The 17,811-nt window shown below is 37.4% G+C and overlaps 1 long non-coding RNA gene across 1 annotated transcript in view; it reads right to left on the minus strand.

Annotated features, from left to right (window-relative positions):
• Positions 1-1,281: 1,281 nt before the first annotated feature.
• LOC309857458 overlaps positions 1,282-17,811 on the minus strand; it is a 28,105-nt gene continuing 11,575 nt past the window's right edge. Inside the window, exons 3-5 of the long non-coding RNA XR_014307721.1 lie at positions 10,599-10,743; positions 10,240-10,460; positions 1,282-2,041 (exon numbers count right to left, since the gene is read on the minus strand). This is a non-coding gene — a long non-coding RNA (uncharacterized lncRNA). The remainder of the gene's footprint in view (positions 2,042-10,239; positions 10,461-10,598; positions 10,744-17,811) is intronic.

Raw genomic sequence — 17,811 nt, forward strand, 5'->3', positions numbered from 1 at the left:
TCTTTTGTATGAGTTCTCTGGAAGACAATTAAGGTGGACTTATGATAGAAAGCCTTTCCACATTCATTAAACTCATAAGGTTTCTCACCTATCTGAATTCTCTGGTGCTGTGTGAGCTGAGACTTCTGACAGAAGGTTTTCCCACATTTGTTACATTCATAGGGCTTCTCCCCTGTGTGTGTTCTATTATGTTTAGTTAGGTATGATTTATTATAGAAGATTTTCCCACATTCGTGACATTCAAAGTGTTTCTCCCCTGTATGTGTCCTATAATGTTGAGAGAGGGTAGACTTATGGCTGAAGAATTTCCCACATTCAGGACATGCAAAAGGCTTCTCCCCTGTGTGAGTTCTCTGATGTACTGTGAGGTCAGACTTCAAGCAGAAGGTTTTCCCACATTCAAATCATTCATGAGGTTTCAACCCTGTATGAATTATCTGATGCCAGTGAGAACTGACTTGTAGTAGAATGTTTTCCCACATGCATTACATTCATAGGGTTTATCCCCTATGTGAGTTCTTGGATGTTGTCTAAGGTGTGACTTCTGACAGAAAGATTTCCCACAGTCAGGACATTCAAAGGGTTTTTCACTTGTATGAGCTCTCTGGTGTACTGTAAGGTGTGAATCCATACAGAAGGAATTCCCGCATTCATAGCATTCATAGGCTTTCAGTCCTGTGTGTGTTCTCTGGTGTTTAGTGAGGTCTGACTTCTGACAAAAAGTTTTCCCACATGCATTACACTGATAGGGCTTCTCACCTGTATGTGTTCTCTGGTGTAATGTGAGGGCTGACTTGTGGCTGAAGGCTTTCCCACATTCACTGCACACATAGGGCTTCTCTCCTGTGTGTGAGCTCTGATGTTTAGTGAGGTTTGACTTCTCCCAAAAAGTTTTTCCACATTCATTACACTGAAAGCGTTTCTTTCCTGTGTGTATCCTCTGATGTCAAATGAGGTGGGATTTCTCCCAAAACGCTTTCCCACATTCATTACATTCAAAGTGTTTTTCTCCTTTATGAGGTTTCTGAAGTTGTGAAAGGCATAAATTCCTCCCGAAATCATTCCCACTTTGATTACATTCATAGTGTTTCATATGTGCCCCATGATGTTTCAAAAGGGTTGACTTTATACATAAGGATTTTCCACAACCACTAAATCCACAGTGATTTTCCTCTGAGGAATTTATCCGATGGACTAAGAAGGAGTTATCAAACAAGGTTCTCCCATATTCATTACACTCACAATCATTACCTTCTGCAATCTCTCTCGTACGTACTAAATATTGCCTTTTCAAGGAAGGTTTCTTGATAAATATCGCCCTCGACCCGCAAGGACGACAAGAAGCCTGGTTCGGTGTTAATGCTTCATTCCCCTTTATTTCGTCAACTTCCTTAGCTTATATGTGGCAGGGTGACCAATAAGGGGCCAAGCAATAGGGAGAGCCAATGAGAGTCTTGTTACTATGCTGATTAAATTTGAAACAGCCAATGACTATATCCTCCTTTAGGCGGGCTTCACCAGAAAGTTCATTGTTTACTTGCACCATATTTTGCTGGCAGTGAGCCAAGCACCATCTTGTAATGGCGGGGAGTTTCCCGGCCGGAGGCGATCCCCAACAGGTAAATATTATAATCAAAATTTTGCTCTAACATTTGGATCTTCTCAGGATGAATAGGGTCCTCATCATGACTCAACATTTTCCCATTTTAAAAAAATTCACTTTTCTCTCTAGTATGAGTTTTCTCACGTTTAATACTGAGTAGCAATTTCCCACAGGCATTAAATTCATCAGTCTTTTTTCCTAAACAGTTTTTCTTATTGATAAGCAATTCTGAAATACAGCTAAAATTCACTCCACATGAGTCCCACTGACAGAGGGTTCTTCTGGAAGAAAAAGACTTTGTGTCCAAGTTAAGTGGTTTTTCTACTACATTACCTTTTTCTTTAGCTAGTGTTTTATTATTGATGAATGCAACTTCCCATACATGTTTAGGCTGGTTTTGGTGGCTTCTTTCTTTCTTGTGATCAGTTTTCCAGATTTCTAAAAATAAGAAAAATTAACCTTACATGGAAATATTAACACATTTTTTATGGAATGCAATATATATACAAATGCCCTATATTATAGCTGACTTGGATTTCTTTTTTAGTCTCCAGAGAAGAAAATAATTTTAAGCACATATTTTTTTTTCTATTCTTGAGTTTGATATGAACCACAGAAATGAAAACAAGAAACAAAAGCCTGGCACAGTACAAAAAGGGAGCAGAAACTGCCTATTACAACGTGAACATCTGCATTCTGATGTCTAAAAAATAACAGCACCTGTTAAAATCTGAATGTCTCCATCTCCCCTCTAAACAAATGTATGGATCAATATAAGGAGAGAAAATAAAATTACCTCCAACAAGCCATGACTTTGGCATAACTAGGAGATACAAAGTACTACTAAATTCAAATCACCACTAAGGAAAGAAACATTTAAATACAGAAGAAACTGATAATGAGCCCACATCCTTTGAAAGAGTCAGCTACATACTGTAGCAACCACACATAAAGAAGAGACAGGGAACTAAGAGATGATTAAATGTAAACAGAATCATTCCCAGAAAGGGGAAGTCTCACTATGAGTGGGGCAATACTGAGATGACATCTCATTTCTGATACATGACAATTCAGACCACTGGGAACTCCAAGAGTATATGGGAACTAAGGACACAATGCTTAGTGATCTAGGTGAGGAATAATATTGTAAAAAGGACAATGTGACCTTGGAACAGACTTAAATTACAAGGAGCCAGATATGAACTGAATTGTCCCTCTCCCAAATTCATATGCTGCAGCCCTAATTCCCAAGGTGACTGTATCTGGAGACAGTGCCTTTAAGGAGGCAATTAAGGTTGAATTAGGTCATCAGGGTGTTGGGCTAATCTGATAGGAACAGCACCCTTATTTGAAGTTGAAGAGACACCAACATCCTTGCTCCCACCATGTGCACACACAAAAAAGCGATGTGAGGCTACAGCAAGAAGGTGCTGTCTGCAAGCTGAAGAGATAGGGCTCACCAGAAAGCAACACTGCTGGCACCTTCACCTTGGCTTTACAAACTCCAGAAGTGTGAGAAAACAAATTTCTGTTATTTAAGTCACCCAGACTGTGGTGTTTTGTTGTAGTAGTCCAGGAAGACTGACAGAGAGCCCAGAGAGAAAAGAGACTTCACTGGAATTTTAATAAATAGCATTGAAAAAGGCTCAGTGATGACAGAGCAGAAAAAATGACAATAAAACTAAAGAAAGAAGAAATGGATCACAAGGAAGGCCCCGGCTAAAGAAGGTAGTCTGCAAAATAAATAAAAATTTTAAAATAAAATCATATGCATATATGTAGGATTATAGTTTCTATAGAGGAAAACCCCAAGAAAAGAGAAAATTAAACCAAAAGAAGTAAGAGAAGTAAGGAATAAACCCAAACACAGTAAGAGAAGTAAGGAATAAAGATCATATGGAAAATAATGAAATCAATGAAATACTATACACATACTTCATTAACAATAGAAAAATTTCCTATATGTTGATTTCCTACAAATTCTGTTTTCATGAACCTTCAGATTAAAATAGTTTCTAATTTACCCTTCAAATTCTTCTCTGAACCATCAAGTTATGTAAAAATGTGCCATTAAGTTTCTAACTATTTAGGAATTTCTGTTATTGATTTTTAATTCGGCTAGATCTAACTCAACTCTGGTAAGAAAAAGTATTTTATATGACTTGACTCCTTTTAAATTAATTGAGATTTTTTTTTAGATCTGAGAATGCGATCTACCTTGGTTTATGTTCACGTGTTCCTGAAAAGAATGTGTATTCCACTGGTTTATTTGTATGTAGGGGTGGGGGATATTTTATAAATGTCAATTAAGTCAATTTGGTTACTCGGTGTTCTTCTATTTATCAGGAGAGAGATATTGAAACAGACTGTAACTGTGCATCTTTTTCTCATTCAAGTTCCATCAGGTTTTCCTTTCTAACACTTTGAAAAACTTATCTGTCATCCTAGTAACACTAGGCGCCCCCAAGCCAGAGCCCTCTGACAAGAGTCATTAGAGATGTACACTGTGGAAGGAAAGGACTTTAAATAATCCAACCCAGTCATTAAACAAATAAATAAGCAAGGAAAAATAACAACAGATCCTTTCAGAGAAAGAAGGAATCAGTATAAGGCTAGGTACAAAATATCTAAAATATCCCTTTTGTCCAAAAAAAAAAAAAAGAAAACAAAAAGAAAAAGAAGAAAGAAAGAAAGAAAGAAAGAAAGAAAGAAAGAAAGAAAGAAAGAAAGAAGCTTTGTCTTGTGATTCATAAGACAAAGAGGAAAATTTCACATATATGGGGGAAAGAGCAGGCAACTAACTGCCCTTGAAAGAGTCCAGATATCAGACTTAGCACTTCTCAAAGCAGCTTTTACAAACACACCCAAAAGACAACCATGTTCAAGGAAGTAAAGGCAGGTAATGATGGCACCCTCATCACATAGAGAACATCAAAAAACTGCAAAGAATGAAACAAAAATTCTCAATATGAAAATTATAATATCTGCATGTAAATTCATTAGACAGGAATTATAAATTCGTTGATTCAAGCTTAAAGAAGATGAATTAGTAAACTTGAAGATACATCAATAGATATAATTTATACAAAAGAAATAATAATGAATAAAACCAAAGAAAGCCTCAAACAAATGAAAGACAGTGCTACCTGCACCAACATATTCATAATGGGAATATCAAAAGAACAGAAGGAAGAGTGAGAGGAGAAAAATCATTCAATAGAATGATGGCAAAACCCTGGAAACTTAAGAGAAAAATAATATGCAAATTCAAGAAGATAAACTCCACGTGAGATAAACAGAGATCCATGCCAAGATGCATCATAGTAAAAATACTAAAAAAGAATCAAAAAAAGAAAACTTACATATCAAGAGAAATAGAACTCATCACATATAAGGAACTCCAGTGAGACTAATACCTGACATTTCTGTGCGTTATTTTTTAAATTTTCCTCTGGGATGTCTTTCATTCATGCTTTACTTACATGTGTCTTGTTTAATTCTGAAATGTTTAGGTATTTTCCTATTGCCTTTTTAAAAAGATTTTATTTATTTATTTCACAGATACAGATCACAAGTAGTCAGAGAGAGAGAGGAAGGGAAGCAGACTCACCGCTGTAGAGAGAGCCTGACTCCGGGCTCAATCCCAGGACCCTGAGATCATGCCCCGAGCCGAAGGCAGAGGCTTTAACAAACTGAGCCACCCGGGGGGGTCCTCTACTGCCTTTCTATTACTGATTTGCAGTTTGATTTCCTTATGATAAGAGAACATAGCACAATTTGGGTTCTGCTAAATTTACTAAGGTTTGTTTATGGCCTAGGATATGTTGTATCTTACTGAGTGCTCCACAGGCACTTGAGAAGAATGCATATCCTGCTGCTTCTAGGTACTATCTACAAATATTCATTCAATCCCACTGGTTGATGGTACCATTCAGTTCTTCCACATCTGCCATTGATTTATATCTGCTGTCTGAAAGTTCTACCAATTGCTGAGAGTAAGGTGCTGAATTCCCCAAATATAATTGAAAATGTGTTTATTTCTCCTTTCAGCTCAATCAGTTTTGATGTGTGTACTATGAGGTTCTTTCTGTTGTTTGGTGGGGTCACATTTTGGATCACAGTCTTTTTCATTGGAATACTGCTTTTTCTCCAATAATTTCCTTTGCTCTCAAGACTTCTTTATCTAATATTAATAGAGTCAGACTTGTTTTTTTTATTAATGTTTGCATAGTGTATTTTCCTCTTTCTCATTTTTTAAGAGATTTTACTTATTAATTTAACAACGAGAGACACAAAGAGAGGGAACCTAAGCAGGAGGAGTGAAAGAGGGAGAAGCAGACTTCCCAACAAGCAGGGAGCCTGACGCAGGGTTGGATCCCAGATCCTGGGATTATGACCTGAACTGAAGGCAGACACTTAATGACTGAGCCACCCAGGTACCCCACTGTATCTTTTTCTATTTCCCATCAAACTCACTATGTTGTATTTGAAATGAATTTCTTTGTAGATAACATATTTCTGCCTTTTGTTTTTTGTTTTATCCAGTCTGCCAGTCTATACCTGAATTGGTGTGTTTTTAAAAAATTTTTTAAAGATTTTATTTATTTATTTGAGAGAGAGCATGAGAGAGAAGTTCAGTGGGAAAGGTAGACTCCCCATGGAGCCTGGAACCCAATGTGGGACTCCATCCGGGTACTCCGGGATCACGATCTGAGCCAAAAGCAGTCGCTTGACCAATTGAGCTGCTCAGGTGCCCTGAATTGGTGTGTTTAGATCATTTACATTTACAGTAGACACTGCTATGTCAATGTTTAAGTCTGTTGTTTTATTTTTCTATTGTTTTCTCAGTTTCTCATTCATCTGTTCCTAATTTATTTTCTTACTGGTTACTTGAACATCTTCTTAAAAGATTCCGTCTTCATTTACTTACAGTATTTCTAAGTTTACCACCTTGTTTTTTTAGTGGTTGTTCTAAGTATTCCAAGTCCATTTCTAGGTAAAATGTACATATATAATTTATTACAGTCTTCCTGGATGAACATTTTACCACTTCAAGGAAATATAACACTTTAATTCCAATTAAATTCCTGTATTCTATCTTGTAAATACATCATATCCTCCACACACAGAGCATCAAATCATGATATTCTAAATTTTGTATCAACAATCAAATATGATTTCAGAAACTCCTTAGATGGGAACTCTATTATATTTACCCTTTTTTTTTTGCCACTTCCAATGTTCTTTCTTTTTTAAAGCTCCACAGTTTCTTGTGATATTTCCTTTCTATTTAAAGAACTTCCTCTAGCCATTTTTTTTAAGATTTTATTTATTTATCAGAGAGGGGGTGGGGAGAGCAAGCACAGGCAGAATGGCAGGCAGAGGCAGAGGGAGAAGCAGGCTCCCTGCCAAGCAAGGAGCCCGATGTGGGACTCGATCCCAGGATGCTGGGATCATGACCTGAGCCGAAGGCAGCTGCTTAACCAACTGAGCCACCCAGGCGTCCCCCTCTAGCCATTATTAAAAGATAAGTTTGCTAACAACATTTTCCCTTTTTTTTTCCATTGTAGGATACCTTCAGTTATCCTTTCATGAATGTATTTTCACAAGCCAAAGTTCTGTTTTGTTTGAAAGTTCTTTTCTTTCAATACTCGGAAAAAAAATGTATTATTGCCTTCTAGCCTCCATGGTTTCAGATGACGAATTCACTATCATTTCCAAAGGAAATGAGTTGTTTCTCTCTACTCTCAGAATTTTTTTCTCTTTTGGTTTCAGAAATTTAATCATGACATGCCATTGGTATGAATATCTTTTTTGCCAAATTTGGGAATTTTTCATCATTATTTCTTTAAATACTTCAAGTGCCATCATCTCTTCCTTTTGTAGTTCTTTTTTTTTTTTCTTTTTAAAGTTTTATTTATTTATTTATTTATTTATTTATTTATTTGAGACAGAGACAGAGAGAACATAAGCAGGGCGAGAGGGGCAGAGGGAGAAGAAGGGTAAGAAGCAGACTCCCCACTTAACAGGGAGCCCAAAGCAGGGCTTGATCCCAGGACCCTGGAATCATGACTTGAGCCAAAGGCAAACACTTAACCAACTGAGCCACCCAGGTACCCCAATACAAATGTTAATTCTTCAGTTATTCCAAATACAGAGAAAATCCAGCCTCTTCTCATTACCTCCATTCCTCTCCAATTTTGACTAAATGACCATAATCACCCTTCAGGAAAACTTAAAAGGTTCCACTAGTGAACTCTCTTAAGTGCTTACGTTCTTTCCAACGTTTTCTCTACAGAGGTGAGAGAGATCTTATAAGTAAGACATTGTTTGTTTCCCAAAATACACTAGTAAGAATAAAATTAAAAACTTCAGTAAGACTTATGATATTCTTCTTTTGGACCACAGCTGCCTGACACCATTTCCTGCGCCACTTCCCATCAAACATTCCCCTTGGCCATTGTGACTATTTTTCCTGTTTCCCAAGAAACACCAAACACATTCCTCCTCATTGGCTTAGTAGCTGCTATTATCCCTTCTGTGAAGAAGCAGGATCCTCACAGTTCACACAATCATCTCATTCAAATTCTGCTTTAAAAAAAAAAAAAAGCTTTTATTTATTTATTTGACAGAGAGAGAGAGATCGAAAGTAGGCATAGAGGTGGAAGCAGGCTTCTCGCTGAGCAGAGAGCCAAAGTAAACCTGAGCCGAAGGCAGAGGCTTAACCCACTGAGCCACCCAGGTGCCCCGAGATGTTTATTTTCCTTTGGGATTATGGAGGGGAAAAATCAAATGCTGCTTTGATGGAGATCTCCTTAAGGTTTTCCCTAAGACTCTTCTTAGAGTAGCACAGTCAACTTAACTTTGCTCTAATTCTAGGATAATTTTTACCACTACAGAGCTTTAATACACATAAGTATATGATTTTAGTGTCACCTTTTAAATTTACATTTGACAAAAAACTGCATAAATTTTCAGTGTAGGGCGCCTGGGTGGCTCAGTGGGTTAAGCCGCTGCCTTCGGCTCAGGTCATGATCTCAGGGTCCTGGGATCGAGTCCCGCATCAGGCTTTCTGCTCAGCGGGGAGCCTGCTTCCTCCTCTCTCTCTCTGCCTACTTGTAATCTCTCTCTGTCAAATAAATAAATAAAATCTTTAAAAAAAAAAAAATTTTCAGTGTAGAATCTGTTAATTTGATACATTTTTATGTTGTGTAATTGCCACTGTACCAATAATTAGCAACCCTGTTATGTTACATCATTACCATTTCTTATTAGTAATTAGAATAATTAAGTTCTAATGTCTCAGTTTGATTATTGTAACAAAATACTGTTTTCATTATATGATATATAACATCTCTAGGGATTATTTATTTATCTTTTTTTTAATGGTATTCATTCACTTGACAGAGACACAGCAGTAGAGGGAACACAAGCAGGGAAAGTAGAAGTGGGAGAAGCAGGCTTCCCACTGAGCAGAGAGCCCAATGTGGGGCTCGATCCCAGCACCCTGGGATCATGACCCCAGCCAAAGGCAGATGCTTAATGACTGAGCCACCCAGGCACCTCTCTAGGGCTTTTTTACTACTCATTATACTTTTTATACACTTAAACAACATCTCTTCTATCTCTCCCTCTCCTCTGGGTAACCACCACATTACTCATGTTTATAACAAATTCAGCTTTTCTAGATTCCAGACACAAGTGACAACATGCAGTACTTGCCTTTCTCTGTCAGACTTATCTCACTTGATATAAAGCATTCAAGGTTCACCCGTTTTGCAAGGGGCAGAATGTCCTTTCTCATGGCTGAATAGTATTCCATTACTCACACATACCTACCTTATTTAGCTATTCATCCACTGACAGGAACCTAAGGTCATTTCCGTATCTGGCTATTGTGAATCATACTGTGATAAACACCAGCATGCATATTCTCTCTTTCACAGCCTGTTTTCATTTCCTCTGGGTGTCTTCCCAAGTGGTACTACTGGATAATACAAGATAGGTCTATATTTTACTTTCTGAGCAATCTTTATACCATTTTCTATTGTAGCTGATCCAATTTACAACACAGTCAGCAGTGCACAAGCGTTCCTTTTTCTCTGCATCCTTCCCAGAACTAGTTATCCCTTCTCTTCTTGGTACTAGCCATTCTAAATGGTGTGGTGTGTGGTTCCAATTTGCATTTCCCTGATGTTTAGTAATGCTGACCATCTTTTCATGTATTTGTTGGCTGTACTGCTATTTGTATAAGCTCATTGACACATAGATAATAGCAATTACTCAAAAATTATTTGGAGTCAAAAAATGAGCATATGAAAGAATGCCTGATGACAGTAAGGCAGGCAACTGAAACTGCTTTGGGAAACAAAGGAATGAAAAAAACAACAGTAAAAATAAAGTAGGCAAGGACTGGTTTTTTGACAGATATAAGAATGGTAAATACTAAAAAAGTGAATCAAAAAAATGTTATTTTAAGAGTGGTTTCTGGAGATTTGTTAAAAAACCAGTATTCCCAGTCAGTTCCCAGGATTAAGACATCTAAAGAGATATTCTTGAAATTGTCAACCTCTGGGTTAATCATGGGAAAATACTAAATGCCCTGATGTTCATCTGTGCAGAGTCCATTAACTCACCTGGGAAGCTCTGGCTTGGGAATTCTTCCTCCAGTATCCATGACTCCTCTCCTCGCTCTAGCCTGAAGATCACTTCTGGTTTGGTAACACAATACTTTGTGTTCAGGATTCAGACCAGAAGGCCTGGCTTTCAGGGTCTCTGAAAGAGCAGCAAGCTTCTGGAGCTGCTCGATGAAGATGCTATTGAACATTTCACTGAAGAGGTAAACACAAATATCTTCCTGGTACCCAAAAGAGATCAATCAACACTGATTACTCAGTTCCAATATTAAAAATCATCCAACTCTACAGTGTCTATATGCTTCACAGTTAAAAGATTGAGAACATGCTACTTAGAATTACAAAAAACCAGACCTTACCCACTGAGACAAGGTTACTGTAGTTCTCCAGCATCATGTCTCTAGACAGGGACCTCTGAGCTGAATCCAGGTGCTACCACTCTTCCTGGGTGAAGCCCACAGTCACATCCTTAAATGACACTGACCCCTGGAATTTCTGTTCAATCTGAAATGTTCAGAATTGGGTAACATGGTAAAAGCTGTATGGGAACCAATCCTCACCAGGATTACCAAATAGTTTGCAAAACATTTGACTTTATACTTTGTGGGAAGATGAGAAACCATAATGGAAATACTATGCCATTGCTTAAGATATTATTCATGCAAAAAATGATCAAATTACACACTGTATCTGGAACCATTCTAGTTCTTAGAAATGCTAAATTATTAAAATTGTTCTTGGATTCAAGTAGCAATAATATGGTAATAAAACACACAGTAGTATGTTACAATTGCTAAGGTGAGAGTACACAGCAGACAGACTAAAATAAATGAGGAAGAAAATTAGTTCTATTTTGAGCTTCACAGAAGAACAGCTACGGGACAAACGGTCATGCTGTGTTGTTCATGCAACTCCATGGTACATGCGAAGGCAGGGCTCCTCTGCTCCTCTAGCACATTTGGGAAATGAGCAGAGGGCAAACAGCACAGGAAATGTTGAGAAGCAGCTGGAGCTGTGAGGACAGACAGGGCCACGAAGAAAGCAAGCCATGGAATGGATTACAGAGTAGTTTCACACCAAGTCTCCAACATATGTGACCACCACCAACCTTAGAGAGTATTTCTGAGTATTACACAAGTTTGTATTTATGAATTATGGAAATAAATTATCAATATATTTTGTGACAAGCTTTATTCTTCTTCAACTTTAAAAAGTAAAGAGACAGCTTAAAATTGTATTAATTTATTAATATTTATTAATATTTTATCCACTGCAGTACACATTCCAGTTTCGAAGTCTTCAATTTTGAGCCCACAATTAGGATGTGTAGAAAATAAGAAGGGAAGATTTTGGAACTGTTACACTTGAAATACCTGTAGAACACAGAAAAGATACCAACTGGATTGTTTGGGATGTCATCTAGAGTGCATGTCTCTACTTTACGACTCACTGTTTCAAAGAAAGGGGAGCCAGAGAAGAGATCTGAGAGTATATAAAAATTATGTAACTAGGTTTTTATTTATAGACCAATTCTCCCAAAAAAGTAAAAGGAAAGCTAAAGGACAAAGAACACCGCTTAGATAAACTACTACTGCAAAAGCTGTGAAACAAATAGGGAATTGATAAGTGGACAGAGAGTGAGAGAACATGGCCACCAATCATGGGCAGAAAGAAATTTCCTCAGAGAATATGCCCAAACAGCTGCATAAACACAAGTATCACAAAATAAGCAAGGAAAAAAATAAACTGGACACTGTATTTTAACAAGATACATCTTAAATGTGAAATATAATACTATAGGTATAGAATGAAAATAAAGATTTGACAAACATAATTTGGTAGCATTTGATATCACCAACAATGAATCAGAAAGCTCTCAGAGAAGTAAGAGACTGACAATAATCAAGAATGCAAGGTGTGAAAAAATCACTTTGTAAATGGAAAACAGAAGAACAGGCCATGAAGGAATTTTCTGAAGGTGGAAATAAAAATAAGAATGAATAGTCTTAAGAACTAAGAGATGACAATATGATCATCTGAGTATATACCCAAAACCGTAATTAAAAAACAAAACAAAACAAAAAACAACTAGTGACAAACTAGAAATTTCCCTAGTGTGATAATGGACTTTCATATATACCTACAACAAATATTACACTTAATGGTGAAATATACAAGTGTTCAATTTAGGGGAGCCTGGGTGGATGGGTCTGTTAAGCATTTGACTCTTGATTTTGGCTCATGTCATGATCTCAGGTCGTGAGATCAAGCCCCGCATCAGGCTCCATGCTGAATGGGGAGTCCACTGGAGATTCTCTATCCCCTAATCATGCATGTGCTTATGTGTGTAGTCTCTTTCTCTCCTAAGCAAAAAAAAAAAAAAAAAAAAAGGAAGGAAACATGCTGAAGAATTCTGACCTCTGTATATGAAAAAATTAACGTTATTCTGACTCTTGGTTTTAGCTTAATGATATCCTTGAGACTTCTTTAAAATCTTTTTTTTTTTTAATTTATTTGACAGAGAGAGATCACAAGTAGGCAGAGAGGCAGGCAGAGAGAGAGGAGGAAGCAGGCTCCCTGCTGAGCAGAGAGCCCGATGTGGGACTTGATCCCAGGACCCTGAGATCACGACCCGAGCTGAAGGCAGCGGCTTAACCCACTGAGCCACCCAGGCGCCCCGAGACTTCTTTAGATTAACAATTTGTCATTGTCAACTCTGATTTTTGTAAATTTGTTGAAGTATGAATATACTTAAAAATAACACAAAAGTGAACCTTGGAGTACAAAGGCTCCATGTAGTTTCACACAGTGAACACATGCATAAAACTAGCATTTAGATCAATAAATAAAACATTAGTGAAACAGAAGCTCCTTCATATCCCATCTAGTACCTACCACCTACCCCGAACCTAACTCTCACATGATAACCACAATGACATACACACCGGGATGTCTGAAATGAAAAACTCAGAAAATACCAAATAGAGATACTGGCAAAAATGTGAAAACAACTGGAACATTCATACCTTGCCAGTGGGAGGATAAGCAAGTACATATACCTTGGGGAAATATTAAGGAATTTCTATTTAAAGCTATTGTATTAATTCCTCTCCTAGTTATATACCCTTTGTCAACCAAAGGGTCTATAGGAAATAATCAGAGCAGTTTGATTTATTAGCCAAAACCTGGAAACAGTCCAAAAGCCCATCAACAGAATGGAGAAATAAAACTGCAGTATGGCTATTAGTGGAATACATAACGAAGATAAAAGAAAAACTGATACACTCGGCAAAATGGATGAATCTCACATATACGATACTGAGTGGAATCCAGATATACAAGCAACACTAATCAATGATAAGAGATGTCAAGGTAAGATGAACCTCAAGGACCAGAGAAACTTCTTGGGTACTGGGTGGCAATTACACAGGGGTGTGTGTGCATGCGTGTGCACACATACACACACATATAAAAATTCATCAAGCTTGACACTTAAGTTATATACAGCTTACCTCAATTAACTGACAAAAAAATACTTTTTGGAACTTATAATACACAGTAAGTTCCTGGCATAAAACTGATGATATACTATTCATAAAACCAATAGACTAAAACAAAAGATTCTGAAATACAATAGCAAAACCAAGGCACTTATTTAGAAGTGATGTGGAAATGCAATATCATTCTGACATTCTTTTCTAGTTTGGATGAAAGGGAAGAAATGGACAATCAAAAGAACCTGATAATAAAACATTACTCAATAAAGATGTGTTAACAGAGAAATATAGACTATTATAACATTAATGTCTTCATAATCAAAACTAGAAACCAACAATTTATCAAATTAGGAAAAAAAAAAAAGAAAGTAAATTTGACCAGCAGTGCAATGAGAAACTGAGTGTATGACAAAAATTAAAACGACACAGAACACACAAAACATTAATGATGTTATACTAGGATATACAGTAAACAAGACTGTAAAACAAAAAACCTAAACTATAAAATGGTATATGAATATGCTAAATTTCTTACCAATGGGTGACATAACTGATTTGAAAACAAAACCAATTATTTGCAATATCAAAAAAATTTGAAAACAAAATAAAGGGCAAATATCAAATATACTGCAAAAAATATATATGCAAAATAGGGGCACCTGGGTGACTCAATCACTTAAGCATCTGCCTTGGGATCAGGTCATGATCTCAGGGTCCTGGGATCAAGCCCCATGTTAGGTTCCCTGCTCAGTAGGGTCTTCTTCTTCCTCTCCCTTTGCCCTTCCCCCACTCTTCTTTCACTCTCAAATGAATAAAAAAACGTTAAAAAATAGATAAGCAATATTAAAGTAGTTTAACGTAATTCACAGCAGATAAGGTAACACTGAAGGCTAAAAGAATGAAATGAGCAATGATGATTCTTCAAGAAGAGAAAGAAATCATTTATCTTTTTTGGCACCAAATATCTGAAAAGACAATCACTTAAAGAAAATACAACTATAGGGGTGCCTGGGTGGCTCAGTACATCAAGCATCAGCTCGGGTCATGATTCCAGGGTCCTAGGATCGAGCCCCACATTGGGCTCCCTGGTCAGTGGGGAACCTGCTTCTCCCTCTCCCTCTGCTGCTCCCCCTGCTTGCACTCTCTCTGTGAAATCAATAAATTTAAAAAAAAAAAGAAGAAAATACAACTATAAATACGAGGACACTTTTTAAAAATATATTATATTTATTTATTTAACAAAGCAAGAGAGAGAGAGAGAGAGATCACAAGTAGGCAGAGAGGACATCACAAGTAGGCAGAGAGGCAGGCAGAGAAAGGGGAAGCAGGCTCCCTGCTGAGCAGAGAGCTTGATGTGGGGCTTGATCCCAAGACCGTGGAATCATGACCTGAGCTGAAGGCAGAGGCTTAACCCTCTAAGTCACCCAGGCACCCCATGAGGACACTTTTAAGACGCAGTCATATATCTATGAAAATATAGGAGATACACTCAAATCTCCATGAAATATATTTTGTTTTCCTAAAGAAAATATTGTATATGATATCCCAAAAGAAACCAATGCTTTGGGCTGAAACATTAAGGAACTACCAAAATAGATTTAAGAGAAAGGTAGAAAATCAGTGTATAGTCCAATAACCAAAAATAGGACTTAAAAATATTTAAAAATCAATTGAAGATTTTGAAGATCTACCATGGGAAAAAAAAAAAAAACAATTTCAGATATTTTTCAGGATTAAAATCTAGCCAACACTAAGTGACAACCCATGCTTATTTATTTATTTATTTATTTATATTAAAAGACAGTTAACAAAATCAAAAGACAACTGACAGAATGGGAGAAGATATTTGCAAACGACATATCAGATAAAGGACTAGTGTTTAGAATCTATAAAGAATTTAGCAAACTCAACACCCAAAGAACAAATAATCCAATCAAGAAATGGGCAGAGGACATGAACAGACATTTCTGAAAAGAAGACATCCAGATGGCCAACAGACACATGAAAAAGTGCTCCATATCACTCGGCATCAGGGAAATACAAATCAAAACCACAATGAGATACCACCTCACACCAGTCAGAATGGCTAAAATCAACAAGTCAGGAAATGACAGATGCTGGTGAGGATGCGGAGAAAGGGGAACCCTCCTACACTGTTGGTGGGAATGCAAGCTGGTGCAGCCACTCTGGAAAACAGAATGGAGGTTCCTCAAAATGTTGAAAATAGAACTGCGCTATGACCCAGCAATTGCACTATTGGGTATTTACCCTAAAGATACAAACGTAGTGATCCAAAGGGGCACGTGCACCTGAATGTTTATAGCAGCAATGTCCACAATAGCCAAACTATGGAAAGAACCTAGATGTACATCAACAGATGAATGGATCAAGAAGATGTGGTATATATACACAATGGAATACTATGCAGCCATCAAAAGAAATGAAATCTTGCCATTTGCGACAACATGGATGGAACTAGAGCGTATCATGCTTAGTGAAATAAGTCAAGCAGAGAAAGACAAGTATCATATGATCTCCCTGATATGAGGAAGTGGTGATGCAACATGGGGTCTTAAGTGGGTACGCGAAGAATCAATGAAACAAGATGGGATTGGGAGGGAGACAAACCAAAGGGACTCTTAATCTCACAAAACATACTGAGGGTTGCTGGGGGGATGGGGTTTGGGAGAACGGGGTGGGATTATGGACATTGGGGAGGGTATGTGCTTTGGTGAGTGCTGTGAAGTGTGTAAGCCTGGTGATTCACAGACCTGTACCCCTGGGGATAAAAATATATGTTTATAAAAAATAAAAAAATTTAAAAAAAAAGATTTATTTATCCAAGAGAGAGAGCACACACGGGCAGGTGAAGGGGCAGAGGGAGAAGCAGACTTCCTGTTGAGCAGGGAGCCCAATGAAGGGCTCGATCCCAGGACCCCGAGATCAGGAACTGAGCCAAAAGCAAACGCTTAACTGATGGAGCCACTAGGCAACCCCCAACAACCCATATAATTTAAACATTCTATACCATAAAAAAATCTGTGGAACATTATAAATTTAGTAACAAAATATTGTTCAAAAACAATTCCTATTTAATTTTGATACATATATTCTAAATAAAACACTTGCAAACTCAATTCATAGCAGTCTATTAAGAGTAATTCAGGAAAAAAAAAAAAGCAAAAAGTAATTCAGCATGTCCATGTAGAACTCTCCAGGTTCCAAACAGGTTCAGAAAAGCAGGTTATTTTGTTTATAGTATATATTCCAAACACTTAAAACAGTCCATGAAAGGTGTTCCAAAAATATTTGCCGAATGAATGGTCTAATATATTTCTTCTAAAAATTTAAGCTTAGGGGACGCCTGGGTGGCTCAGTTGGTTAAGCCGCTGCCTTCAGCTCAGGTCATGATCCCAGCGTCCTGGGATCGAGTCCCACATCGGGCTCCTTGCTTGGCAGGGAGCCTGCTTCTCCCTCTGCCTCTGCCTGCCACTCTGTCTGCCTGTGCTCACTCTCGCTCCTCTCTCTCTGACAAATAAATAAATAAAATCTTTAAAAAAATAAATAAATAAATAAATAAATAAAAATTTAAGCTTAGGACACAGGGAGCTCCAGATATTGGAATTATCTGACATATTTAATGACTATGGTTAAAATGATAAAGAAAAAGACTTGTTGAATTACCATATTGTATGCCTGAAACTAACGTAACATTGTGTGTCAACTATAATTTAAAAAAAAATGATAAAGGGAAGGGTCACCTGGGTGTCTCAGTGGGTTAAAGCCTCTGCCTTAGACTCAGGTCATGATTCCAGGGTCCTGGGATCGAGCCCTGCATCAGGCTCTCTGCTCAGCAGGGAGTCTGCTTTTCCCTCTCTCTGCCTGCCTCTCTGCCTACTTGTGATTTCTATCAAATAAATAAATAAAATCTTTTTAAAAAATGATAAAGTGAAAAAGATGGACAGATTGAGAGTTTTCAGAAGAGATATAAAAACTATGAGAAAAACTGAATATAAATGGCAAACCTTAAAAGCAGCCAGAGAGAAATGAAACAGTAATTACCTTCAGGGAAAAT

This window comes from Mustela nivalis, assembly GCF_964662115.1.
Source record: "Mustela nivalis genome assembly, contig: HAP1_SCAFFOLD_738, whole genome shotgun sequence".
In the NCBI taxonomy this organism is placed as follows: Eukaryota; Metazoa; Chordata; class Mammalia; order Carnivora; family Mustelidae; genus Mustela; species Mustela nivalis.